Source organism: Ochotona princeps, chromosome 19 (assembly GCF_030435755.1).
Source record: "Ochotona princeps isolate mOchPri1 chromosome 19, mOchPri1.hap1, whole genome shotgun sequence".
Lineage (NCBI taxonomy): Eukaryota > Metazoa > Chordata > Mammalia > Lagomorpha > Ochotonidae > Ochotona > Ochotona princeps.
In genome coordinates this window covers 48,485,310-48,511,925 of record NC_080850.1, presented here as the reverse complement: position 1 = coordinate 48,511,925, position 26,616 = coordinate 48,485,310, and the positions used below count along the sequence as shown (strand labels likewise).

Sequence of the window (26,616 nt, the reverse complement as noted above, 5' to 3'; positions counted from 1 at the left end):
TATTTGAAAGAGTTACAGAGAAGAGAGGCGAGGAGATCTTGCATCCGCTGTCTCACACCCTGAATGGCTGCAGTGGCTGGAGCTGGGCTTATTCAAAGGCAGGAGCCAAGAGCTTTTTTCTGGATCTGTATGTGGGTGCAGGAGTCTGAGGATTGAGCCGTCCTCTACTGCCTCCCAGGTGCATTGGCAGGGAGCTGGATCAGTAATGAAGCAGGTGGGATGTGAACTGGTGCCCGTATGGGATGCGGGCATTACAAGAACAAGCTTAGCCTACTATGCCATGACACTGGCCCCCAGGGCATTGGGGGGATGATTTGCTTAACTTATTTCACCCTTTTAAAAAGGCTTTAAAAGAATATTATTTATTTATTTGGAAGGCAACAGGTTGAGAGGGTTGAGTGAGTAAATGAGAGAAGGCAGGGGAAGAGAAAGGTCTTCAATCTGTTGATTCATTGTTCACATGGATGCAAGAGTCAGATAGAACCTGGAACTCTATCCAAGATTCTTATGTAGATACAGGGGACCAAGCTCTTGGGCCATGCCCTGCTGCTTTCCCAGGTGCATTAGCAGGGAGCTGGATTGGAAGAGGAACAGCAGGAACTTGAACCAGTCTCTGACACAGCAGCCAGCATCTCAGGGAGAAGCTCCCTGTGCTGCACCCCAGCAGCAGCCCCAGCACGGCTTTCTGCTGCCTATCACACTGTTTCTCAGATGTACGGAACTGAGTGTCATGGTTGGAGTGAAGGCTTGGCCTGATGCCACATCACTGCTGCAGAAGGGTTGCGGGCAGAACATGAATTTGCTAGGCTCTGCCACCCTGTGGTGCCACCTCAGTGCACAGCATGAATTTACACTGCCGTCATTTGTCAGGGAACACTGGTAGTATGGGGCTTATCAAGGAGGCAAAGACTGTTGCTTGAAGGCTACAGCAAAGGCCCACTGACCACTGGCCGCTTTGCAGAGAGGGTGAAGTCCCTGAAACTCCACTGCCATGGCTTCAGTGACAAATACAAAGGTACTTCAAAAGTTTAAGGACAAATGCAACCAAAAGGCAAGTTCACTTGGATGCAAAAGAAAACAAAACCCACGTATAGGTTTCTGTAGTACCGTTTTTTTTTTTTTTTTTTAACTTTTGAAGACTCCTTGGAATAACCTATCTAGAGGGCCCAGGTTCTGGTACAGTGGGTTAAAACACTGCCAGTGGCATAAACATCACATATGGACACCAGTTCATGTCCTACCTGTTCCACTTCTAATCACTCCCTACTTGAAGCACCTGGGATGTCTGTGCAAGATAGTTAAGTTCTTAAGCTCCTGCTGCTCACACAGGGGATCTGGGTGGATTTTCTGGCTCCCAGTGTCAGCCTGGCTTGGTGTCAGCCCCAACATCATAATTATTTGGGAAGTGAACTAACAGAACATTCTCTCCCTCTCTCTTCCTTCTTCCTTCCCTCCCTCCCTCCCTCCCTCCTTCCCTTTGCTTTTTAAATAGCCCAACCGGGATTGCAGTGTAAATAGGTAGAATGAAAGATTTAATGGAGGTACGTGGGTAAGTTAATGGAATTGGAAAACTGCTTTGGTGTAGAACGCCAGAGAAGCAGGAGAGATTGTGATGGCTGTGTGACTGTGGGGATGTTTAGGAATCAGCATAAAGAACAGGGAGCAGTAACATGGGGCAGTCAGTGTCTCCAGAGTTGATTGAGCACCATGTGGTATTGTTTGAATGAGGAAGTCGCTAATAATACTTCTACGACAAGCTTGTGGATGATGATAGCCAGGGCGACATTGCAGCTGCAGGTGGAGGAAGGCCATCCATGTCAACTTATCTTCTCAGCATGTGGGTTATAGGAGAGATGAGAGAGTCGGCCAGCAGCTGGAGGCCATGAGAAGTCATTGCTGAGTTCCTGGTGGAGCACTTGTGACCATGACTCAGCCACTAAGAGCCTCAGTGGTGCCAGGATGTGGCTGCTGTCCTTAGCCGTTCAACACGAGCAATGGGAAATCTGACTCCTGTTGGTCCCTAATGTCTCCTCACTGCTCTCCCTGTGTGGCAGTGACTGTGCCCCCCAGGGAAGGGCCTGGTCCTTCCTTTCCCACAGTTCTAGGGACTCACTGTGGCAAGGTGTCCATGGTAACTTCAGCTGTCCCTTGGTGGATGCACTCCCCTGCCTTGCTGGGAACCAGGGCCCTAATGCACCACTGTGGCAATGAGGGGGGCCAGCCCTGGGATTGTGGGTACCAGGGACCCTGTTCTGTTTATCATTCACTGACTCGACATGTACAGTGGGACTTCGGAAATTAATGCAAAGCTATGCCTGCATTTCAAATCTGTTCACCTTCAAGCTCCGTTTGCCCATGAGCTCTGTGCAGCACCCTCTTCTCTCCGTGCTGGTGCCCTGTGCTGTAGGGATGCTTCCTGAACCCATGTCTAACTGCTTGCACCAGGCCTGTCCACCACCCCAACTGGCCAGCTGCCCCTGAGTGGCCTCCCTGAGGCCAGTGGAGCCTTTGCTCACATCCCTGTTACTGCTCTGCTTAGCTCTAAAGGGGTTTTCTCAGTCTGAGGAGGTGTTGGCTGTAATCTTCTTGCCAGACAGGATTATTTTCCTGATCCCTGTATGGGCTTTCTTTCTCCTCATTCTGCAGTCCGAATTTCATAATCCACTCCCACCCTTCCTGATAAAATACACGCCTCCATAGACGGACGGACGGATGGATGGATGGATGGATGGTTGGATGGATGGGTGAATAATAGGATTATGTATAGATATATGTAGATAGGTACATATAGATGATATGTAGATGATAGGTACATAAGGAAATGGCAGAGAAATGAGGGAACGTAGGTTGGCAGATATAAGTGATAAGTAGGTGGAGAGACACATAGTGGCATGCATGGGAAGATAGATGATGGATGGATGGCATGATATACAGATGATAGAAAGATGGATAAGTGGATGGATAGATACATGGGTAGGTAGGTGGGTACATAGGAAGAAAGAAATAATCAGATCCTTTGCCAGGTAGCTGGTTCCTCCCAGAACAGGAACTGAGTCTTCCCTGTCAAGCTTTCCCAGGTCATCATGGCTGAGGATGATTGCAAAACTACTGTGTCCTGGGCATTTCCACCACCTCATTTGCCATAAGCTTTAAATATCTTTGCTGTTTGCCTAGTACGTGATTCAATTCAGCTCCAGCATCCATGGCAACGTCTTTCTATAGCCAGTCTTGGTGCCATGTTAGCCCTGGTGTCCCCGGAAGCCCAGCCAGAGCTGTAGACTCTTGTGTAGGACTTGCAGAAGGAATTTGGAGACTGAGCTGAGGGGACTGGGAAGTGAAGCAGAGGAGGACCTGAAGGCCTCCTGGGGCAGAGGTTGTGTTGTCCACTGGCCACACTGCAGGTGATGGACACTTGGTCCTGTGGGTGTCGAGAATGCCTTATGCCCATTACCCCCTTGAACTTGCAGGTTACAGATGTGCAACTTGCTTATTCCCTGGTGTTGGAGAACCCCAGGCCAAGAGCGCGGGGAGTGGCCAGAGCTAGCCTTGGTGGAAGGAGCTGGTAGTGACTGTGGTGACAGAGCTGAGAAGGCGCGAAGGGCTGAAGAGAGGTTACTCACGTCAGGGCTAATGGACAGATGGGCCGGTGGACGGATGCGTGAGGGCTCAATGAGACCATGAACAAATCTCAGCTTCTTGGGTTCAAGTCCTAGTTTATGAAACCCAAACTTGAGTCTGTAATAGTCCTTTTCCTGTGGAGAAAGTAAGCTCTCACCAGTAATTACAATTTATGGGATGCTTGTCTTATTGTATGGCCTTATTTACTTCAGGACTCAGTGTTGAGACACACATTGGAATGTTTCTTCCAGTCCTTGAATAGTGCCTGTAGGAGCTGAAAATCAATTAACCTTGCCATCTGATTTGTATTTTGACCACTAGTAAACCAACTGAAAATATGTCTATTTTGGGGAATGCCGGAAGAGGTACACATTCACTTTTGTTTGTCAGAGGGGTGTGCATTGGCTCCTACATGCCAGCAGTTTTATCCACGGTAGACAAACTTGGGACAGTATGTTTCAAAGTAAATGACAACTCAAAGTCCAGATTGATACACATCAATAATGAGGCGCAGTCCTCCAGGCCACCACTGTCGGCTCTGTGGCTCACGGGAAGCAGGGCGGTAACCCAGGCCCTGGGACTCCGAGCAGTCCCCTCCCCAGCCGCACAGCTGCAAAGTGTATGCCCGTCCCTCTCTCCCCGGTGGTACACCAAGCCTCTCAGATGTCTTCTCTCCAGATAACCAGAAAGGCAGGCCGTGGCAGCTCGGTTTGATCCTTTGCCGGAGGCACAGGATGGGGACGCTGTGGACCACTGGACATTATGAGACGGGCAGAGGAAGACATCACCTTGTTTGTTCAAGAGGCCCCTGGGGGACCTAGATGTAACTGGCGAGCTGTCCTGGAGGGCCACCTACCTTGCCACGTGTCCGCAAGGAAGGACCAAGTGGTCAGAGAAGTGCAGAGGCTCCTGTTCTTCGAACAGATGGACACAGCCTAGATACAGGTGTGGTGAGGTGGAGGTCACACTGACCGTGAATGGGAAGGGTGGGTTCTGGACTGTGGAGGCCAGGTGGAGAGACAGTCCTCCATGGTTCTGCAATATCTGTGTTCAGGCTCCCCATATCTGTTCTCCATCATGGCCATGGACCCTGTCCTGTATGGCACAGTGCCCCTGCCTGAGCAAGGGCAGCAGAGGCCGGCTCCCACACCGCTCTGTGGAGTGACAGCATCCAGCACAGCCCTGGACAGAACAGGGCCTGTGTGGGAAGACGGGGTTGGGGGAGTGAGCCTCACACTTTGTCCTGGGCTTTCTTTGCAAAATCTAATTCTTTCCACCTTGTAAGACTTCTCTGCCCCCCTTTCTGCCCTGGGGCCAGCTGTTTGCAGACTGAACACAGCAGGGAGATGAAGAGGAGGAGGGGGAGCTACTGTAACCCAGGGATGCCAGCAGGGGTCCCAGGCTGTTTGTCAAAGGCCCGTGGGCAGGGGTAGCCCTGCTCTTGGCAGTGCACGGTTATCAGTCTTGTTCTCTGCCAAGGCATTTGCCAGTGAGAGCCACATCACCCACTCAGGTGTAACTTGAGAACTTCACGGAGGGCAGCTCAGCCTTTGTGGGATGGCTCGTTTTCTTAGAAACTCGGTTTCCAGGGGAACTAGGCAGCATCCCCACTACAGTATTTCTAAGGTGACTCTTCAGAGAAAACTGGGAGCTTACCAATGGAGAGAGCAGAGCTGCGGCGCTGCTGGCCCTGGATAGTTCTCAAATCATTAAGCTAGCAGCTCCGTGTTTACTAGACGCGCTTGCAGCAAGGGGCTAAGTGCAGGTGTGTCTGCGTTCAGCAGCTCAGCTGCCGTGTCTGGTCGTGGTTTCAGAGCAAATTCATTCCCCTTCTCCGAAGGCAAGTGCACCCAGGGAAATGAGGTATAGCACCATCTCAGTGTGGCACATCAAGGTATCCGAATCGATTTCTCCAAGTCTGTTCTCTCATGCCTGCCACCTCTGGGCCTACCCTGCTTCTCACAAGCCTGGAAGCCTGGAAGTCTCTACTGCGTGGCTGGGCAGCAGTGGCCCCATGGAGCACGTGTTAGCAATCAGACATGGACTTCATCATATGTGGCCCTGTGTCTCTCTGCAACAAGTGCATTTTAAAACATTTTTAATTGTGTACGTGTGTGTGTTGGGCATTGGTGAATTTCTTCCTCAAAAGATAATGGCATTGGCTTGAAATGATGTAGTCCAGACCTACTTCTGGTGCATGCAGCAGGAGGCAAAAATGTAAATCAGATCATCTCTCATTTGCTGTCTCCTCCATGGTTGATGAAGATACTCTGTGGGGTGCAGAAATGGAGGTGATTCTATTAGCCAGCACTGATGGTATTTTGCCAAGGATAAGAATGGCAGCCATTGGGTAGCTGCGGCCGTGCCTGTGGAACCCCGTGAGAGCCGCGTCGGGCTCCCCGGCTGTGGCAGTTTCCCATCCGTAGCTGGGTGCAGATTGTCGTCTTCTTTAGATGGACTCCCTGTGTCTGGCTGGCTCCTCTGTCCTGCACATTCATTCTGTGTCATCTCTGTCCATTTTGCGCCTTGCACTGACGTGCGGGGATTGTTCCCTTCTCTCTTGCTTGTGCTGTGTCATGGCACGTGGGTGGGACGCCCAGGGCTGCTGACTCGCCTCCACCGGTCTGCTGTGCGAACTGACAAGGTCCCTTGCAGGGGCGGGGCCAGCCCTTGGTTTTCCCTTCCAGCACACTTGATGTCCCAGCTGTTGCCCTCGCTGCTCATGGTGTCTGCTGCGCTGGGCCAGTTGACAGTTCCTCTGGGCTCCAATGCCTCAGTTATAAATGGAGACAGCCTCACCTCCCTCCACCCCCGCCCCCACACACAGGGTGCCGTGAGGTTTAATACGACAGTGGATGCGAGGATGCTATGGGTCTGTGTCTGTATAGCAGTTGCTGGTACCCAGGGAAGGAATAAGTCTGACCCTGCCGTGTTCTGTGCATTTCCTTTTGGTATTGGTGAGCCGAGAACCCTCTGACAAGGGGTGTGTGGAATGTGTGCAGAGATGGGTCCCAGGAATCCCAGGGAGAGGACCCTGTCTGGCAGCCTTGGCCTGGTGGGGGGTGGGGAGGAGGAGGGGAGCTGAAATGCTTGTTCCCAGGCGGGGCCGCCCTGGCTCTCCCGGAGCTCCTTGGCGTGGATTTCTGGCACCCTCTTGCCTCTTCCTGCCGCTGGCTCTTTGAACAGGCTGTCCAGGCATTTGCAGCTTGGCACCCGGTACAATGAATTGCTGCTTCTTAAAATAACTCAAATCGCTTGATGCAGCTCACCCCTCAAGCTTGTGTGCCTCGAGTCAGCCTGGAGAAGGAGAGGAGGAACTGCCCCTGTCCGCAGGGGCCCAGCCTCATCCCACGGTCCCCGGCCCCTACCAGGCCCCCATATGGTCAAGAGCCCAAGCGTTGTCCTTTTCCGGAACAGCTGACCCTGCCCGAAATTCTTCCCGCTAATGCCCGATACCGTCTAAGGACCGAGTGGAACCCCTGGGAAATTTATATTTGTGGAGGTATGTAAGCTGTCCTCGTGTAAATTCCTGTAGGGGTTAAGCTCCAGTGATTGAGGAAGATATAAAATGGAAAAATCAGATATAACTGGAGAGGATTGCACTTGACATAATTTCCTAGCAACCTCAGGGTTTTCAAGGCAATATTTATTTTATGTGCTGCTTTTCAAGACTGATGCCTCGAATGTTATTGCTGTGTAACATGGTGAATTTGCTCAGCAACATAACACATGTAGCCCAGGGAAGATGGATGGGAAGTCTGGAGAACACCAGTTGTCAGTCATCCCCCAGGGCCTGCTTAATCACATTGGAAGCTACAAACATGTTTTTTCTCATTTGTGGCACAGCTGTTATATTTATAAGCTGCTCTGCTTCAGTGGAAGCTTGCGTTGGTCTCTGCAGAAACATGGAAGTCTGCCTGCGTCACCATTGTGCTTTCCGATCACTTCCCTTTACGTTGCTCCTGTACATTCAGGCAACGTCTTTCAAAACCTTCCTTTAAGAACTCACAGACTTTTCCCTTTCCTTCTCCTGGGGCGTTGTGTGTTGTCCCCTCCTTCAAATGGAGGCAGACGCCCTGCCTTCAGAGAGCCCCCCTGTCCCACAAGGCCTCTGAGATCTTCAGCCCCCCTTCACTGTAGCTGGCTACGTCACCCAGCCCTTCAGACCCTGAGGAATCAGGACACACAGGAGGTTAAGCCATCAGTGTGTCAGTGGACAGCTGTGAGTAGAAAGCCCCTGAAAGAAGCTCGACCCTCTGTTACGTGATGTAACGGCCATGCACAGAACAGCTGCCCTGAAGGAAGAGCTGCCTGTGTGGGGGGGAGATGCGGGGGGGAAGCGGGGCGCGGAGCCTTCTGCCCCGACCTTCCTCACCCTCTGAGTTGGACTTGGCAAGGTCATCCTCCTATAACAACATCCTCCTCCTCTCTCCACCGCAAACCACCTCTGGTTCCTGCTGATATCATACAATTTAAAACACTTTCTAAATGCTTCCCGAATGTTCTACTGGGAAATGTCAGCCTGGTGAGCTCACTTGTTGCTTCCTGGGAACAAATGATTGATCCAGCAAAATCTTGTTTTAGTTAAAATGTGTGTGTGTGTGTGTGTGTGTGTGTGTGTGTGTGTGTGTTTCAAATACCCAGGTAACTGCTAGTTCAACCTTGATGAGTGCTGTATCTCCCGCTTGGTAAGTAGCACTGGCCCAGGGAGCCACAGTCCCTGACCTGTCTCATAGATCCTTTGCTGGTCTCTGCAGTGTCTGTGGAGCTGTGCGCAGCTGCTGAACCAACTTCATGGAACATGGAATAGCAAGGGAAGTTCACTTGGGTGCAAAACAATTTTTGACATGCATGGATGCTTTTTAAAGGGTTCTTCTTAGCGGTTGTGTTGATGTGTAAGATGCACACGTTTGTAAGCAGTGCAGTGTGGCCTTTTAACACATTGCACAGCATGAACTGGGTCTCCTTGCTGCAGCCCGGCCAGTCACTCCTCTCAGCTCCTCACATCCAGTTCTCTGTATGAAATAGGAAATATTGTCATGAGTCGCCCTACTGCACTGCAAGACTCTGGAACCCACAAGGCTCACCCTGCTGCCTCTAGCACCTGTTACCGAGTCTTAGCCCTGTCTTTTCCAGCTTCCAGTTATCCACATGGTAAATGGAGATTAAATACGTATAGACACATGTCTCCACATGTGTTTATGTGTGTGTGTGCACAAATGCGTGCATAATCTTTAACTTGTGTATGAGATAAAACATATTTTACTCTATTGTGACTTGTTTCACTTAATATAATCATCTCGAATCCCATTCATTTTTCTGCAAGTTTTGGGTTTCACTCTTTGCTGTGGTTGAGTGTATTTCCCATGTACCTGCACTGTGTTTTCTTTGTTCATCTGCTGAATGACACTTAGGTCAGTTCCATATCTTAGATATTCCAGACATTGGGGTGGGCAACAGCTTTGTGGATAAAGACCCGATAGAACAGACAACAGAGCGGAGAATAAAACAGGATTCTGTCAAACTCAGAAGCCGCTGTGTCATTTTTGACCATTCTCTCATATGCATGGATTTCAAATCCTTTTGCACCCAAAGAGACTTATCTCATTTTCACATCCACATACTTTTGGAAATAAGTGTGTATTTTGCATTGCCCATGAATGGCATGAGGTAGGGGACTCCCCCTTATAAAATCCCTATTTTAAAACTAATAGATGGCTTCTACGGCAGTTTTAGGGTTACAGAAAAACCGAGCCTCACGTGCTGAGCTGCGAGTGTCGCCTCATCCTGCACACAGCTTCCCTGTGTGTGGAACACCTGGCCCTGCTGTGCGGCCTTGTGACAGCCGAGGAACTGGTGGTTACACATTGTTGCTTTCGGAAGTTCATGTGCTGGGACTCCCTGTTCGTGTTGCACACCCGTGGCTTTGTGGTGGGACCCCCTGTTTGTATTGCGCACACCCGTGACTTTGTGGTGGGATCCCCTGTTTGTGTTGCACACCCGTGACTTTGTGGTGGGACCCACTGTTTGTGTTGCACACCCATGGCTTTGTGGTGGGACCCCTGTTTGTGTTGCACACACCTGTGGCTTTGTGGTGGGACCCCTGTTTGTGTTGCACACACCCGTGGCTTTGTGGTGGGACCCCCTGTGTGTTGCACACACCTGTGACTTTGTGGTGGGATCCCCTGTTTGGGTTGCACACCCGTGGCTCTGTGGTGGGACCCACTGTTTGTGTTGTGCACACCTGTGGCTCTGTGGTGGGACCCACTGTTTGTGTTGTGCACACCCGTGGCTCTGTGATGGGACCCCTGTGTGTTGCACACACCTGTGACTTTGTGGTGGGATCCCCTGTTTGGGTTGCACACCCGTGGCTCTGTGGTGGGACCCACTGTTTGTGTTGTGCACACCCGTGGCTCTGTGGTGGGACCCACTGTTTGTGTTGTGCACACCCGTGGCTCTGTGATGGGACCCCTGTGTGTTGCACACACCTGTGACTTTGTGGTGGGATCCCCTGTTTGGGTTGCACACCCGTGGCTCTGTGGTGGGACCCACTGTTTGTGTTGTGCACACCTGTGGCTCTGTGGTGGGACCCACTGTTTGTGTTGTGCACACCCGTGGCTCTGTGGTGGGACCCACTGTTTGTGTTGTGCACACCCATGGCTCTGTGGTGGGACCCACTGTTTGTGTTGTGCATACCCGTGGCTCTGTGGTGGGACCCCCTGTGTGTTGCACACACCTGTGACTTTGTGGTGGGATCCCCTGTTTGGGTTGCACACCCGTGGCTCTGTGGTGGGACCCACTGTTTGTGTTGTGCACACCCGTGGCTCTGTGGTGGGACCCACTGTTTGTGTTGTGCACACCCGTGGCTCTGTGGTGGGACCCACTGTTTGTGTTGTGCACACCCGTGGCTTTGTGGTGAGACCCCCTGTGTGTTGCACACACCTGTGACTTTGTGGTGGGATCCCCTGTTTGGGTTGCACACCTGTGGCTCTGTGGTGGGACCCACTGTTTGTGTTGTGCACACCTGTGGCTTTTGACAAGGCACAAAGTGCTTGAGAGCTTTGGCTTCATTGCCCTGATGCCCCAGCCTCACCTGCTTGTCTCCACACCCCTGCTCCCTGTCCTGCTCTGCCCCCCTGAACCTTTGTACATCTGTTTGTGTCTGTGTTCTGTTGTGTTGACAGAATGCTTGAGAAAGAAAGTTCATTTGGCTCATCATGCTTCTAAGGCCTGGGAAACCCAAGATCACCATGCTGCTGGGGACTCCATGGTGCTTCCACTTGAGGCAGGGAGCAGAAGGGGGGACAGCAGGGCTGGGACAGGCAGACCTAGAAAGCTAGCTTTCTTTTACTGCAGCACACTCTGGTGCGACCCAGAGCTCCCCTCACAAGCAGGTTGGACCTTGCAGATCTTCCCTTTCCATAATAGTGACACAGTCAGATGTCACCCAGAATTCATGAGGGGACAAGCTGCCTCCCCATCACTGCACCTACTCTGTAGTTTTGCCCTTCTCCCCACCGCTGCACCTGCTCCACAGTTTTGCCCCTTCTGGACGATTTGCTAAGAGCCAGGGCTCTGCTTGTGTTGTTCCCAGCTCCAGCCTCACAGAAGGTTTGCTTTCCAATGACATCCGTTTCTCCACCAAGGAGCTATTGTAAAGGCAGCGGACAAGTGTCTGGTGTAGGCAGCCTAGGTATGGGTGGTGACGGACAGGCAAGGCCCATGCGCTCTTGGGAGGAGCCTCTTTCACAGCATACTCTAAAGTCAACCTCATTTCTTTCTCAAGATGGTCAAGTCCCACATTGCATGGACTTCAGATGCTCCGAGAACCCCTCTGCCTAAAGGGTTAAACCCACAGGCCCAATGTGCACTGGATCCAGCATCTTGAGTGGGTCCCTGGGTCGCAGGGTCTGTTTCTCCACCAGGATGACGTTAGCATTGTTGTCCTGCCTGCCTGGCACAGGCATTTAAGGCCGTAGGATGAGAAGAACCCAGCCCTGCCTGGCGTAGGCATGTAAGGCAGTGGAAGGAGAAGACCCCAGCCTCGCTGTCCGGCCACAAGAGAGAGTGAGAGTCGGGGTCCTCCGCAGCCAGTGCTGCACTGACCTCCGGCCTCCCCAGGATGGCAGAGCGTCTGGGGATGCCTTGTGTGTTACGTTGTGGGCCATGTTTCCCATCAACCCCCACGATGAGTGCAGAATGCGGCTAGGTCAGACACCATCCTCACTGGTTACAGTCACCCCATCATTAGTCTTCCTTGAGTGTCTGGTCAAGTAGAGGGCACACATTTATTTTCCAGAAATATCAAAAAGACAGTCTAATGCATTCCATGGAACACTCCTGAAATAAACATCTTTGTCACCCAGGAAGGCAGGAGCCTCTTTTTTTTTTTTCTCACTTCTGTGCCTAAGAAGGTGCTGTTTTTCATTATTTGTGATTGATGTTCTCATCTTATTCCTTTTATTGTTTTGGTTTTGAAATGAACCATTTTACCATGTTTTCACCTTTCATGACATATGCAAACTTGGTTAAATATAATATGAAGGTGACCTGCCTGGAGGGCTGAAAACTTGGGTAACTCTTTGAGATTGGTCCATTTTCCTCCCCTCACATTCCCTCATGACTGCTGATTGGCCATGCTGGTTGAGCTAGGGTTCCCCTGAGAGCTCCCTCACTCCCTTCTGGGTGGGGAACGGTGACAGAGAGAGAGACTGCATGGCTGTTCTCCAGACCCTCGGGGCAGGGGCCCTTGTCAGGAGGGACTTCCCAAGAAACTGACCAGCCCCGGAGAGACAGGTACCCATGCAGAGCAGGACCCGGTACAAGCCCAGTGTGGCCCTGAGAACGGGGTGAGGTGAGGCAAGAACACCAGGTGGTCTGGGGCATGTGGTCATCAGAGAGCTTGGGCTGAGAGGTGTCTCCCAGGCAGTTCCTCGTGTGGCAGGAGGAAGCAGGAACTGCAGCAACAGTCTATGTCACCTGCCTCACACGCCTTGTCAGTGTTTAGAAAGATGTGTGTGTCTATTTGAAAGATGGAGAAATAGAGGAAGAGAGAAATCTTCCATCCTCTGGTGTATTCCCCAGACGGCTGCCACAGCCAGGGCCAGGCCAAAGCCAGGAGCCTTTGGCTGCATCCGGGTCTCTCGTGTGGGTGGCTGGGACTCAGGGTCCTGGGCCACCATCTCCGCACGCCCAGGCGCATTAGCAGGAAGCTGCGCTGGAAGCAATACAGCTGCCACTGAAATGGGCATCCCCGCGGGATGATGGCATCACAGGTGGTGACCAACACTGCGTGCGCCAAAGCCCCAGGCCTGCTTGTCACCCCTGCTCTGTCAGGAGCTGCAGAAGTGGAGGTGGTCACAATGCCTGGGTGGCTTAGCTACCTGGATTTAGAGATCCTGGAATTTCAGCTCAATGACTACTAGGAACCCTGCTCAGGACTGCTCAGACACGTCACCGGATGCTTCTCCAGCTGTGAAGGGTGCTGCAGGGTTCACTCTGACCCAGGGCCAGGCCAGCACTCAGAAGCCCTGGATGGCAGGTGTGCTCAGCTGTAAGCACGGCCCATTAGATCTACATGGCCCTTCTGCCAAAAGAGCAGAAATTGCACTACTCCCTACGTGTCATTGCCTAATCCAACTATCCAAACCCGGGTAGTGAGGATGCTGCTGCCAGGTGCTCTGTGTGTGCACAAGTGAGATTGCCTACACACACACAAGACTACATCAAAATGTGGAAGGGTGGAGTTGTCTGTTGTGCTGCAAATGCCTTGCAGCTCATTCAGTTCCATGTAATCCTCATTCCTGCTAACACTTTAAAGTTTTTGACTTGTGACCCCAGGAAGGGAGCAGGACAGGGTGCTGCAGGCAGCTTCTTAGACAAAGCCTGTGGAGCTGGCTAGTGCCTTGCAGAAGGGGCTTCTCAGTGCACAGCTGGCCTTGTACCTGCTTCTCCAACTTTCCCTCCATTTCCAGTTCCTGATCTCTCCCTGGGGAACCGGCACTGGGCTTTTGCTGCTGTCCTAACTCCCGGCTTTGAGCCACAGCCTCTTTGATGTCACAGGAAGTAGAAGTCTGTGTGGACTTGTAGCCAGCTGGAGGCTCATTGATCTCCCTCACTGCCCACTTCCCCAGGAGGGCAGCTGAGCAGTCTCTCCAGCCTGGAGTAAAGAAGTATGTTATTTATTTCGTCATTCTCTTTCTGTTTTCCATATACTGTTTAGTGAGCATGGGGCTCCCCCATCCCTCCATTTCCCCCTGAATTTTACAATGCTGTACTCCTACAGCTGCAGTCACAGTTCCAACACGCTGCTATGTACTCGTGTTGTGACAGTGCAGGTGTGGGCAGTGGAAGGGAATTAAGTATCCTGTTGTCAGGGTGTGTTTCACAGTTTCGTTGGGGGTCCTTCTTTTATTCAGAAGTAGAGACGCATGCTGCAGTTCTTTTTTCCCCCGATACTCTAGTCTCCATTACACCTTTCATGTATAAGAATATAAGTATATACTTGTTTCCCTGTGTGTCTTTTTATTTTGCATGCAGGTTGGTTTATATCAGAGAAAGTGTATTTATCCTTTTCAGACTGGCCTATTTCACTAAGCTAGTGTCCTTTGGTTACGATCATTCTCTTGCAGATGGGAAAAATTCATTTTTTAATACCCAAGTGGTATTCCACAGAGTAGATTTATCGCAGTTTCTTTATCTAATCCTCTTTCAATGGACAGCTGGGCTGTTTCCATGGCTTTGCTATTGTGCATTGTTCTGCTATGAATATAGGGATGCAGATTGCTTGCTCGTATGTAGGTATCACTTCTGAGCACATTCCCAGGAGCGGGATGGCTGGGTCTTTTGATAGATCAATTTTCAGTTGCCCGAGAACTCTCCATATTGACTTCCACAGTGGCTGCCCATGTCTGCACTCCCACCAACAGTGCACTAGAGTATACCAATTCCCCACATCCTCACCAGCAGGTATTTTCAAAAGATTACTGTATGCAGGACATTCTCACTGGATAAGAAATACACTTTTTAACAAAGGTGATGTCATCTGGCTTGCAGTTGCTTATTAGACATCCTTGTTCAATTTGTCACCATTGACTTCAGAGACCCGGGTCTCTTATTCAAACTACATGGTGACTTGGGCCCAGTGCAATGGCTCAATTGGCTAATCCTCTGTCACCAAGTGCCAGAATCCCATAAGGACCCTGGTTCGTGTCCCGGCTGCTCCACTTCCCACCCAGCTCCCTGCTTGTGGCCTGGGAAAGCAGTAGATGACCCAAAGCCTTGGGACCCTGCACCCGCATGGGAGACAAAGCTCCTGGCTTCAGATAGGTTCAGCTTCAGCCATTGCAGCCATTTGGGGAGTGAACCAGCACATGGAAGATTTTTTTTTCTCTGTGTTTCCTTCTCTCCATAAATCTGCCTTTCTAATAAAAGTAAATTTAAAAATCTTCAAAATCCATGGTGATTTTCCTTTTTCAAACTGTGCGATGATTCTCTGCTAGCATGTGGTGCTTGGGCTCAAGCCAGCTTTGTTTTGGTGTTGATTTGTTCCTGACTCTGACACCTTCTGGGCTTTTTCTTCCGGCTCAGACACTGCTAGCCTCCTGCGCCCCAGCGTTTGGCCTTGGCACCATGGTAGTGTGGGCCATCCTGGTACCTCATCTCCATAAGTGCTCCAGCAAGTCAGAGTGAGCAGGGGTTTGGAGTCTTCTACATTGATAAGGGGTGAGAGCCAAGGAGCCTGTTGAGAAGTTCCAACAGCTGTTATCCTGAAACCCGGCATGCTCACACATTGAGCAAGAAGGTGTGTGGCTTCCTACCGACAGCCTCCAAGAGCAGTGCACCTGCCTGTCTTCATGACGGAGCATGTGTGACCATGGAAGGGGTGGTGAGGCCAGAGGCACCAGTGAAGAGGGAGCAGGCCTGTGGGACATGGCAGTGTGGGGCACGGGGATTGGAACTGGTGCGTTCCCCAGTGGGTTGTTTAGTTCTGTCTTGGGGTTCTGCATCAGGCAGCTGTTCTGGATTGCTCTTTGCCTGACAATGTCCTGCTCATCCTGCTGGTTTCCTCATCTTCCTGGAGATCCTTACTAGTTTGTTAAATAGGATAAAGCTGTGTTTTGAGGAGAAGGCAATGCACTTTAAAGATAGGTTTGTTATCTTCAATTTTTTTTGCTAAGAATTGGTTTTAGCATATTTCAAATCTATTTCCAAACCTTAACATTCCTCATTTTATTTGATTTTTCCATATAATATCCCTTTTACTTTTAAAATCTGAAGAATAACCATTTATGCCAGTGTTAATAGAGTTCATGTTTTATTTAATGTACACAAGTATAATCCTAGGTCTAAAAAAGTAAAAATTTGAGATGTAGCTACATTATCCTATATTATTATTCTACAATAGAAAATTAAATATGTGTAGCAAAATAATTGTAAAATATCATAATTATAGCATGAAAGTACATAATTTTATAAGGTGCTTCATATATGTTATCTGTAAGTTCCTATGCTATCTGATTATTCACCAAATGACAGGGACTATAATTACATCATTTCTGTAATGGAAATTTAATGGATTTGGTAAACTTGCATACCCTGGATATAAGTCATAATTACAAGTTATAGTTTTTTTCCTTTGCCAAATCTCTCCCGTGATCTTGCTTGATGCCCTTGGGCAGTCCTGAGTCCCATGGAATGAGCGTGTTGCTTGCGAACTCATTGCGTTCCTCATTCTCATGGGGCCAGCTAAGTAGGAGAATGGGAAGACAGGTTGGATGCGGATACTCTGGCTGTGGGTGGACTGAGGCGTCAGGCTGGACCCAGGCCCCTGCTGTGCTGTTCCATGTGGTCGCTATTTTGCCTTGTCCTGCGTGGCCCAACGCACACAGAATTTGGGGGCAGGTTGGAGGTTGAGGGGACACACAGGAGTGCATCTGTTTCCTCCCACACCAGGGAGGTTGCCATGGGGTGAGAGCAGGCGTCACCGGCAAGGTCAGATCCTGGCAGGAGAGCAGCTGCACCTGCAGTGGTCGTCTCAGGTCCAGGGTCCCCAGCCCTTGCCACTGCTGTCCTGCCCTGGTGCCCACCCAGGAAGGATCTTGAAAGGCCTAGGGTATGTCCCTGCAGGACCTGTTCCCTGCCCTCCACACTGTCCTTAAGTCATCTGTTGCCTGTTTGTCTAAGCACAGTGGAAATCCACCGTGGAAACGAGCTCCCTTGTGCCTTGCAGTGCAGAGGCGTCTTGGAGCCTGGGGAGAGAGAGAGGAGGGCACTTGTCTGGCTACCAGCCTCCTTAAGGTGGAGCTGGGTTGCAAGGTTGAACTCCTCACTGTGTATGAAAACCTCTCCTCTGCTGTTTCTGTGATGGTCCTTGCTCATTGAAATAAATCCCTACGACTTGAGTTGCATCCATGGAAAGGAAAACATAGGAAAACACCATTATTCCTTGCTTCCCATTGAAACACTCTGAAATACAGAGGTTTGTAGGGTCCCAGTTTAAGGCCAGGGTGCCACAGTCATCTCTTATGAGGAAACGTTGCAGCCAAAGTTGGCTGGTACCATCCTATGCTCAGCCTCATTCTGGGACGTCCTGCTGTTACCTGCTAACGATGACATTTGTGACGGGCCGCAGAGGCTCTGCATCCACGCTCCTCTTGTCGTGAGTGGGAGGAGGAGCTGGTCCAGCGCGGGGAAGGGTCCCCGTTTCCAGCCAGACCAGTCTCCCCTTTTGGAGGATCCTGAGACTCACTGCCACTGACATGCCATCGCCTTCTCCTTACATGGCAGTGTGGAGGGCGGGAGGAAAAGCAGCCATGGCCTCCCCGACGCTGGAGGTGTGACTGACCAACCGTGAGGAGGGGAGGCTGGCCTGAGGGCGAGGGAAGGATGGCTGAATGGCTAGCTGCGTGGGGCGAAGGCAGGCAGCACAGCTGTGCATGCCCGCCATGTTGTTTAAACGCCTCTGTCCTTCCCTGCATCTGGATATTCTCTCAGCCAGATCCCAGATTTTGCTCTGAGCCTGCCGAGCACTGGATCAGGGAGGCTGGCCATAAATCATCTCAATTTCGATAGGAAGTTACGTAAAGCACTCATTCATCTGGCCCCAAGGGCCTGTCCGTCCCTGCCTGGCGGAGCACTGACTCCACAGCTGGGCTTTGGGGTGCGGGAAGGGGTGCAGGGCTGGGGGGCGGGAAGGGGTCTGGTTTGCCTCTGTGCTTGTTCGGAGGATGGCACGGGACTGCAGGCACAGGAGCAGAGCTGTTGGTTGTTCTAGCTGGATGCTGCCTGTCCTCTGTCATGGAAAGCATTGACATGCTGGCTTGTCCAGCAGGCTCACGGGGCGACTCCCTCAGCCACAGGGCTCCATCCCATGCTGCCAAGTCTCTGGCAGCTGAGCCAGGCCCTGGCGGAGCCCCAGGTGACTGATCCCCGGCTCCTGTACCCATTATTGTCATTGGTATAACCCTGTCTGTGCTGGCGAGCAATGGTGTTTCTGCTGTTGGCGCTTGGCTGAGGTCGCAGCTCCTGAGCCCTGCCTGGGAACTCACTGTGGGGAGAGCAGCTTTGCCAGCAGGTGAGCAGCGCCCAGGCGTCTCACTTGCCAGTTGATGTACCTGAAATCCAGAGGTGTTAAGGAACTTGCCTGAAGTTGGTGACTGAGCAGGTTTTTTAAAAACTCAGAATTTATTTAACTAAAAACTAGGCCTTTTGGCTCCTGTTGCTGTATTCTTTAAGTTCTGTGTGAAATTGACTTTTCAGAACCCGGTAGAGACCCAGTCTTGTACAGTCAGATCTGTTTATGCTAACTGGTTATAATTCAGACTAATGCAGCTGTTTTTCTTCCTGGTGCTTTTGTGATTGAGCCTGGGGTGTTTAGCACACATGTGTGTACATGCTTACATACATGTACACACTCATACACCAGCACACAAGCATACAAATCACACACGTATGAACCCACATAATAAAGTTATATATGGAAACAAACATGCTCACACATATACACACTCATATACATACAAATATACTTCCAACATACATGAACACAGACTCAGATATGCTCACACATGTATGAATGCGCACTCGCATACGTAGTCATGCTCATGCATATACAAATGCGCTCACACATGCACACTTATTCACACACAGACATACTCACCTAATATGTGCTCTCACTCATACACACTCCATACATTCACGCTCACATATACGGACTCATCCACACACACATGTACACGCTCACATGTATACATTCACACACGCTCACACCTACACACACACTCATGTGTTCAGTGCAGGGCAGCAGACAGTGAGCTCAAGCGAGTGTGGAGAGGCCCCTGGATGCCCGCAGTCCCTGTGTGCTCTCCTGGGAGGGGGCACTGGCTGGACCAGCAGCAGCCCCGAATCAGACGGTGCCTCCTGGCAAAGCTTCCTCACCGTGTGGACCCTTGAGCTGCAGGTCCTGAGTCTGACTGTTCTTCTCACAAGGCACCTGTAAAACCTCAACAAAGTTGCTGGAAGTTTCCATCCCTTTAAATTCAACATAATAAGATCACTCATTCTGTTCTGATACCATAAGCATCAAAGGCAGTATTACATTGCCTTCAGCCAACATTGAAAGTGCTTAAACCTTTAAAGATAGGCCTAAAGAAAGGTAACTTGATGAGCAGATTGTGTTGTCACTTATGGTACACGCTGCCTGAGTGCCACAGCGTGAGTTGTGCATTTCCTGTAAAAGGTGAAGTGCCTAGCTTTCTCTTCGGAGAACACGTTGGGCACTCGAGTAAGTGGTAGGACATAAACTTGTCTGAAGATCCGACCTGGCAAGCATCAAGGCCTCTGCTCACTACAGCACACAGCATACTCTGCACTGCTGTAAAATGGAGCGAGTCATCATTGTTGTCCTAAGGCACACTGGCTGGAATTCATTGTTGGATTGGTTAGCAGAATACGAGCAAAGGAGATGATATGCAGGAAGACGATGGATTTGACAATGTTTTTGTCATGCCCATTAAACAGTACCTTTTGTTGTAATGTGTTGTTCATACAGTACCAAGTGCTAGGAGTTACAGTGTAAGCAGTTTCGGGGTAGGTTACCCTAATCGCAGGAGTGTGTGTGGCCTTCTACGGAGAAGGGGTCTCTGCCGATGGGATGAAGGTTTGCAGCAATGAGACGTGGTAGTTACCCTGGGTCATCAGGGTGGACCCTGCACTGGCATGAGGCCTTAGCAGTGGTACTGGTACTGGTGTGGCTGTGATCAGAATGAAGGGCAGATGTGACTGTGGGAGGAAGGGGAGGGGACGACACGGTGTTCTTGAGCGGAAGATACATGGGGACATTCCAACCCGAGGAGCATGGGTGGACTCTGCAGGGAGGCGCAGTCTCCCCTGAAGGTTCCTGGCAGCACCTGTGCCCTGCTGGCAGCTGTGTCAGCCCACAACACCCCACCTGCAGCCCTGCACTGGGTGGAAACAGGTTGGCATGAAGTCACGAGGGCCATTCCTTACAGCAGCCACAAAAACTGGTTTTGTTATTGTTGTTGTTTGTTTTGGTCCTGGAGGTGGGATGCTACTGCCTCAGACACCTACTATGCGGTCATGGGTTTGGGACGGGGCGGTAGGTTTTGGACTGGGAGTATGGTGAGGTTTTGCTTTGACAGGCCATGCTGGGGGTCAGCGGCTCTGCCAGTGGGGAGTTGGCAATCTGGGAGGTGCAGAGAACCCTAAATCATCATGAACAAAGAAGCAGGCTATCAAAGGCTCTGTTGACAGTCGCCCTGAGAGAAATGAGGAATTTGCTGTTAGTAGCTGGTGGGAAGGGGATCCCGACACACGACAGCAGGGAGTATGGCCAAGCCGTGTGGTGACGGGGACAGAAGGACCTGCCAGCGGTGACAGTCTGCATTTAACCGAGGAGATTGAAAAGGGACGTGTTGAAGACACTGCCTGCCTGCTTTTGCTGCTGATAGTAAGAGCAAAATGAGCAAGGGTGGAAGGGGAGCCAGCATGTGCCAACTGGGGCAGTTGTCCATGGGGGAGGCACAGCCTGGCCACGTCTGGCTGCGCATGCTAAAATGTCAGTTGAGAAATACAAATGGAGGGAATTAATGATGAGTTAGGAACCTTTCTGCACCTGCAGATGGCAAGAGGCTTAATAGGTTTCAGGCAAGTGTGCTGAAGGGTGCAAGCCCGCTGCCCATACTTCCTAAGATGTGCACAGAGCATTCCATCACTCAGAAGGCTCTGGAAGGATTCAGAGAGCAGCTCACAGACAGCCTGCCTCAGCCAGGAGTGTCAGATGAGACAGCCTGTAGGCCAGCTGCTTCTCTATGGACAGAATGCCTCGATATGCATGCTCAGGGACCCTGGGGGTCCTTTGGGGAACACTGTGGCCTTCAGAAGAGACCCACCAGAGCCACAGGTTGTGAGTTCAGGCTCATGTGGGTTGGCCTTCCCACGGCAGCGCTGTTCCAGCCGGTTCCAGGCAACCCAGCAAAGGGGACACACAGGGGTACTGCAGGGGCATTTGTGCACTTCTGGCTGCTGGAGTCCATGTGGGCCTCAGGACAAGCTGCTCCCACCAAGCTCCCTGGAGCCCCCAGCAGCAGCCTGCGCTCGGACACTAGCTTGTCTTTGCAGTTAGAAGCACAAGTTTCTGTGGCAGTGGGGTGAGTCATGATTGTAAGTAACTTCAGCCCAGGTTTTCTACCAAGTGAGCTGTGAAAATAAGAGTTTTCTGAATTTGGAAGGTTTTAGCATTGCAGGTGTGTGTTTGTAAAGAAAGGTTTGAGGGGAGAGGAAGAGGGGAGGAGAAGTGGTTGGGAGGGGCATGTTCGGGCCTGGATTTCCATCCTGCTGGATCTGAGCTGGACCCAGTGTGTTCTCCCAGAGACACCGTGGAGGGAAGGAACCATTCTGGGTACAGGGAATGGCAGGGCTAGAGGAAGTGAGAGCTGCAGTCTGAGGCCACGGGGAGGAGCCCAGGGCTGCACCTGGGTGCACAGGAGAGGTGGAGGAGCTGTGGTCTCTTCTGGGCTGGGGGCAGAGGTGCACCCTGAGCCCCAGAGGCCTGCCACAGGGAGTGGCCCTGAGTTCAAAGGGAGCTCCTCCAGAAAGCCATGCCTCCCCGTTTGCCTGTCAGCATGTGGAGCTGCCAGCTCCTGCCTAGGTCAGGATTCCATGGGCCCCAGCAGGAGCCCAGCCCTCCCACCTGTCTGGCTGCCTAGGTGGCCTTCGGGCCTTCGGGTTTTCCAGAAGGAGGTTCCTCTAGGAAGGCAAGTGTCCTCTTTATCAGGCTCCTGAGCGTTCTGTGTCCTTGGGTCTGTGTTGCGTTTCCATTTGCTGCATGGGAGTGCGGCTGTTTCCTGGGATATACCAAGTTCTCGGCTGACTGGGGCTGGAGAAGACGCAGCAGGAAGGAGGGAGGCATCCACCCTCCTCCCCTACCTCGTTTCTCCCGCTATCCAATAAAGAAACGCTAAAGTGGCCAAGAGCAGATCGCTCACTGTCACAGACACCCACACACTCACATCCTCACCCATGTACATTCACACCCAGCCACATGTACGCAGTCACATACTCTCATGTAGACACACACACAGTGACAGTCACACAACACATACACTTAAATATACAGCCACCTGTCACTCATGCATACTACAACACAGCCATACACTTTCACACAGTCACACGGCACCCACAAATATACTAAAATGCACAGACACATTCACACACCGGTTGCACGATATTCACATACACGTACTCAAACACACAGTCACGCATGCCTTCACACTCACCCAGACATGCAGATGAGAGGTGACCAGGCTGTGCGTTACTACCCATGGCATGCGACCATCTCCCTGAGCCCAGGGGCCAGCAGTGCCCCCTGCGGTGGTGGGAGCAGTGGGCAAAGCACCCCAGGTCTGCCTTGTAGGATACATTGTAAAGCCCCGGAGGAGGATCTTGGGTAGGGTAGGGGCGAAGGCGCGTGGATTTAATGTCCTCCTCTGCCTCATTTGGCATGAATGTGTAAACTGTGCTGGGATGCACCTGTGGCTAAAGGCAGCCGAGTCACAGCCTGTCCTGCATGGGGGGCTGTGCATGAAAGACCTGGGTGCAGCTCTCTGAACTGTCAACAAGATGTCGTAATTGGGTGGCTTCGAAGCACAGAGGAAAGCTGAAGGTTAACACTACTACCCCCGCCACCGAGAAAATTTCTGACTTTAGTTATATTGTAAGAGCTGCAGAGCAACTGGCCGGAAAAATAGTGCAGATATGGAAACTTTAATTAGATAAATTGTTAAACTGGATCGAGTTGAATTTGTTGAGTCACTGGGCAATTTTTTGACATTGGCAGTGAGTTGGTCATGGCCACTCCAAGTGCTGTCTGTGCATTTTCTGTGCCATGGCCTCTGGGCCAAAGATGAGGCAGGCTTGGCCAAAGATGTCTGCCTCTTACTGCCAAGTGCGGCATGCGGCTCATCCGACTGAGCAAATCAGACGCAGGAAAAGGAAGACGTGGCTCCCCGTACACTCCTCCTGCATACGCTGCTGCAGACACTACTTCAGTCTGTTGGTCTGACTGTTCTCGCTGGAAGAATTACGGCCATTGCTACCTGGAGACTGGCCATTTAAGCTGCCGTGGACAGCAGTGTGGGCACCTGGGTGACTGTGGCACACCTGAGCAAGCCTCAGCCTGTGTGCTGGTGCCTGCAGAGCCTGGCATTCCACAGCACGTTCAGGGCGTGAGCCAGGGTAGCAGAGGTTCTTGGTGTGTTGATTACTGCCTGGGCTGCCTACAGTCCACACTCTTGTCAGCCAGTCCCTGTCATGGCACATGGGACCACAAGGAGAGTCTACTTGCCCACGGTCCCCACGTGCTAATCCCACAGTGCCGTCACCCCAGTGTGTGACTGTGGTGAGAACCTCCCGTCCTTCTGACCTTTCCCCCCAGCTTCCGGGGCCTGGTCCAGTCCTGCCCATAGAGCTGTAGCCCCTTGTTCACACACACACACGCACACACAACTCATGGAATGTTCCCCACACCCTCTGTTTATGCTCCAGACCATGCCCAACGTCTAAGCAATGCCATGGCTTGATGAAGCTGAAGGTCAGGGTGGGTAAGCTTCCCGTTTGGGAGATCTTGCTTTACATGCCACTCGGCAGACCAGACTCCTAGAGTTCCTCCTTCTGGCCTCATTTGCTGCCCCTCTTCAGCACTGCAGCTTCCGGGCGACAGTAGGATGTGTGCCTCTTGCCGCTGAGGGAGCTGCCTGCTCTCTCCCACACACAGGCTGCCCAGATCTTGTCCTGCACTGCCCCAGGGAACTGGACCACTCCCTGCCTGCCTGCCCAGAGTGCTGTCCCTGTTAGGAAGCCACAGCTCACAGCCAGGTGGGATGACCTTGACTTACTCAGTGCAGAGACAATCAGTCAGTGTTCAGTGTTGATTCAACATTGATGGAAAAGGAGAACGCCACACATGCCCTTTGCTGACATTGTCCCGACTTGGTGTTCCCTTCAGTTCCCAATGCCCAGGGGCTCACTTGTTCCCCAGCAGGGAGCCAGCTGGCAGCATGGAGGTCCTGTGTGGGCCAGGTCCTGTGTTGGAGCCCATCTCAAACAAAGTTCGGAAGCAACGGAAGGCAGCGGGAGGGAAGAGAATGGAAAGCAAGTAAAGGAGAAACATGAGAGGGAGAAATCCAGAACTCACAGCTTGGAGATGCAGGGCACGGAGCGCTGAATGGCCGGAGCAGAGGCCATGGGCTGTGGGTGACGCACCAAGAGCCGGGCATCCACGCTGGCTTTCACCTGGCTGAGGTCACCGAGCCCTGAGCTGGGCGTTGTATGATGACAAGACAGTGGGAAACAAGGAAGTCATGTGCCTTTGGACTCTAGTCATCCAAAACCTGTGATATTAAGGAGATGTGATAAAATGTAGCTTGACACTCCAGGCAGGATTTGCTTTGCAAATTTAGGACATAAATAATTAAGCAGCATGAGAAAGCCAGCCGCCTTGAGTGCCCTCAAGTAGTTTTGAAACACTGATGGCACAGAGTAGTGGTGAGTCCTCTTTAACAAGGCCCACCGGAGTGTGTTCTCTGTGCACTTGTGTCTGTCTTCGGTTGGCTAACTTCTTTTCAATTATAGATGTGTCTGTGGGCAACAGGACTGAATCTCTTTCCTGTCCTGCTAATGCCTCTTGGTAGGTTGGGCCTGTTCATTGTGTTTCTTTAAAGATACTGTTTCCTTGGAAGAGTTACAAAAAGAGGGATAGAAAGGAAAAGAGACTGAGAATCTTCCGTCCACTGGCTCGCTACCTAGGTGGGTCCAGTGGCCAGGAGCCTGGAGCTTCGTCCAGGTCTCCCAGTCACAGGGAGGGAGATGGGTCAGAAGTAGAGCAGTAAGGATAGGAATAGGTGCCCGTATGGGATGCTGGCATCACAGGTAGTGTCTTTATCTGCTATGCTACAATGTTGCTCTCTGTTCATTGATTTCCTCTAAGACTTGTGTTGCCAGTGGGGCTGTGAAAGAGCCAAGCCCTCCCTCAAGTTGCTGTTGTGGAGCTGGAAGCTTCCTCGTATGCAAAATATCTGTGCTGGGTAAGGAAAATCAAAAGGTTTTTCCCAGCGGGAATTCAGAGAAGGGAGAGTTAAACTAATTCATTTGGTTTGTTTATCGAAATATGGGGATTTTGCCAACCCTTCGGGTTGTGTCAGGAGCTGGGCTGGTGGGAGGAGCTTGAGAGTGCAGTGACTCCAGCATCATCTGTGCTGTGCGTCAGGGCTTGGACCAGGCGCCCGTCTCTCTGCCCAGTCCTGTCAGGAACCGGACCTGGTGGGAGGACCTAGCACAGGGGAGGCTGAATGCACTCCAAGGTGCTGGAAGATGAGGACGTGCATGTGCGGGGCAGCAAGTGCAGCTGTCTGGGGTTACAAACTGGCTTGATGGTCGTGGCAAGGAGCTTGCAGGCTGTTGGGGGTTGTCCTGCAGCTAATCTTGAGGTCATGCCAGTGGTACCAGGAGCATTTGTGCCAGCAGGCCATGGGCAAAGTCATTTGTCCCCATGCTGCCTGAGGTAGACTTGTTGTTCTACCTGCTCCTGCACCTGCTGCTGACTGGGGGCAGCTGACTCTCCTTCTACCAACTAGGAAACCCTACCTTGCCCTGTCTTTCTGAGAAGGCAGCATCTTCCACCTGCTTTCCCTGTGATTTATCCTGAGCTATAGACTGGGCACTCTGGCGTCAGAGCCCCTGGCTTCTCCCTGGAGAGTCTGTGCCCCCTGCCTGCCCAGTGTCCCTGCACTCACTGGCCCTGCCCACTACCCTCTGGGCCTTGCTGACCTTGGCAACACCTGCACATGAGAGAAAGTACTACAGGAAGAAGCGAAATTATGGCTTATCCCTGCCTGAGAGGGCAAAGAGGGAACGGGGTGTGTGGATGGAGCCCAGGATGAGGATGGTGTGGCATCCCTGCCTGGGTGAAGCAGTCAGGGGCGCGGATGGGAACAGTGAGAGAGGCAGGAGGGGGCACAAGTGGGTGCCTTGTCCTGCACTTGTGTCTTAGTGCCCGCGGCTCCTCGTGGCCTTCTGCAGGAGTTCTCGCCAGCCACCGAGTTTCCTGTCAGAATGACAAGCACACACGTCCTCTGCTCTGTCTTAGCCAATCCCTTAAGCATCTACAGAGCCTGTGGGTCTTCCCCCAGGAGGAGTGCTTGACGGCAGGAGCCCTGTGCTTTCTGGCGTTCTCTAAGAAAGGGATTGTATCAGCAGTACAAGCAGCTGTGGCTCTAGATTTCCACAGGTGACATTTAGCACTGTTGTTGGGATGCTTTAGTAAAGAGTTGGCATGACATAAAAATAAAAGGATTCCTTGGAAAGAGCTGTTCTCATTTCATATGAGTCTCTTGGTGTATACATAAAAATAATGTTTACAAGTTTAAAGGTTCAACAGAGTTAGACCATCTAAAAATGTTTCATTTTGGGGGTTCAATATTA

The 26,616-nt window shown here is 51.5% G+C and overlaps 1 protein-coding gene across 2 annotated transcripts in view; it reads left to right on the top strand.

The window, feature by feature from the left end:
- Positions 1-26,616, top strand: part of KCNN2 (potassium calcium-activated channel subfamily N member 2) — a 185,652-nt gene that overhangs the window by 47,398 nt on the left and 111,638 nt on the right. Inside the window, exon 1 of one of the 2 annotated variants that reach the window (XM_058677573.1) lies at positions 6,885-7,120. The exons of the other annotated variant lie outside the window; for it this stretch is intronic. The gene's annotated coding sequence lies outside the window, so the exon portion shown is untranslated. Of the gene's footprint in view, positions 1-6,884; positions 7,121-26,616 lie in introns of those variants that run through there. 2 annotated transcript variants of the gene reach the window in all.